The following is a 2,004-nucleotide window of genomic DNA, read 5'->3' on the forward strand; positions in this document are numbered from 1 at the left end:
TATGCATTGTCTATGTGATCTGTCACTAAAAGAACATGCGAAGAGTGTGGTTTATGCAAGACGCTCTTGTAGACACTGCGAAATGTTATTGCGTCTTTCAATATGGGAGAATGAGATCCCCCCCCCCTTCCATCATACCACATTGTGATTTTACCACCATTAGAAACAGAATGTCAAGAATATTTTGCATTCTGTTAAATCGGCCGGACTTCCTTACACATTTTTCAAGTTATTGGCAGCACGACTGTACTTTATATTAGCATAATTCACCGAGGAAGTGGCGTGTTATAACATAATTTGACAATTTTCCAAGGCATTCTGATAAACGAGCCTAGTTGTGCTAGAACTGCAAAATCCCCCTTCCGCGTTTTCTTATATTGTGCCCTGCCTCCCCGAATGTCAATGGTCGATCCCTTACGACTAATCTTTATTAGAGCATGCACAGTACTGCCATAAATAATTACCATGTTTTATTCGTTTTCAATGTCACCTCTAGCGACGTTTAGCCTTGACTTTTATACGCATATACACTCCAAATAAGCCGACGAGGACGAGCGAACTCATGAAGAAACCTTGTATCCATGTTATATGACATCAATATCAATTTTTGCACGCAAGCAACAGGCACTTTTGCCGCCATGATTGAAACCTTGCAGTTAGCGTTTGTGATAAGCGTCGCAGTTCTCGAAAAAGCCTTGTTTGATTTGAATGCATTAGACTTGAACGCGGTTGGACAGAATAACTTGCATTCGTTCTGAAAGCTCAACAGTGCAAATACTTGTTCTCATCGGTAAATCCGGTGTTACAAAATGCCTGTCTTTCCCCCTTTTAACGTTGACGTACAGTACTTCAACGTCTTTCAAATGTATGTAATATGTAGTATGTCTCTTTAGTGGATTATTTTCAATAAGGGGTGGTTATCGGTTTCGCATTTCATGTCTGTTCATTTCCTCATCTATCTTACTCTACAATAAGATTTGCCTTAATTATGCATTTTTTATTGTTTCTCCACCTCCGTAGCAACCGCTTTGTACTATCAAACATGTATCACGGATTTTAATATTTAAACATATAAAGATTGGATAAATCAAAGATTCATGTAGCGTGGTGATTTATTTTTTTTAATTTATTTTGAAATCATTCTCTCTCTCTCTCTCTCTCTCTCTCTCTCTCTCTCTCTCTCTCTCTCTCTCTCTCTCTCTCTCTCTCTCTCTCTCTCTCTCTCTCTCTCTCCTCTCTCTCCTCTCTCTCTCTCTCTCTCTCTCTCTCTCTCTCTCTCTCTCTCTCTCTTTGGATACATTTTTGATACCGGTTATTGCTCCATTAAGACTTTATGATCATTTTTAAACGTTTGTATGACAATGACCATAGCTGTCTCTGTACATGTATATATCTAAACCTCGTGATATTTAATAACATAAAGAAACGATCTTGATTTGCATGACAAAAGAACGTTGCGTTGCGTGTGACTGGAATAGACGTGTAATAACTGCAATCGTAGAAAAGAGGCCATCTTATTGCACGAATCTCTTTAATTCTTGTCACGTAGTTTGTGTTGAATTTTCCCAGTAATCTGCCTACTTCTCCGTCCTAGTTAGACACTTCCGGTGAATTAAATGTATCAATTTATCTTTGTAGAAGCGCTGATGTCGTCTAGGGTAACAGTCTCAACTCAGCAAACGCTGGACGTAATTTACATACACGGTCATGAGCAGGACCTCAGGTTTAGACGAAAAGAGGTCAGCGGAAACTGGTGAATTCTCTCCACAAACGCGTCTATGGTTGTCTAGATTGCATAGGTATAACGATAGAAAATGGTATGCAGAAATTCTGCAAACGTGCTGAGTCTCAGAACGTAGCTTCTTTGTCGGCTAAAAAATATCGATATTAATAAATCATTTCATAAAAGAGCCAATAAACTACCCAATAACCATAGCTTTAGACCGACTCCTTAATTCGCTGTGACAAATCACAATCTACCAATTTAAGCTATATAACCTGCCG

The sequence above is a fragment of the Ptychodera flava genome, chromosome 8 (genome assembly GCF_041260155.1).
Source record: "Ptychodera flava strain L36383 chromosome 8, AS_Pfla_20210202, whole genome shotgun sequence".
Taxonomy (NCBI): Eukaryota; Metazoa; Hemichordata; class Enteropneusta; family Ptychoderidae; genus Ptychodera; species Ptychodera flava.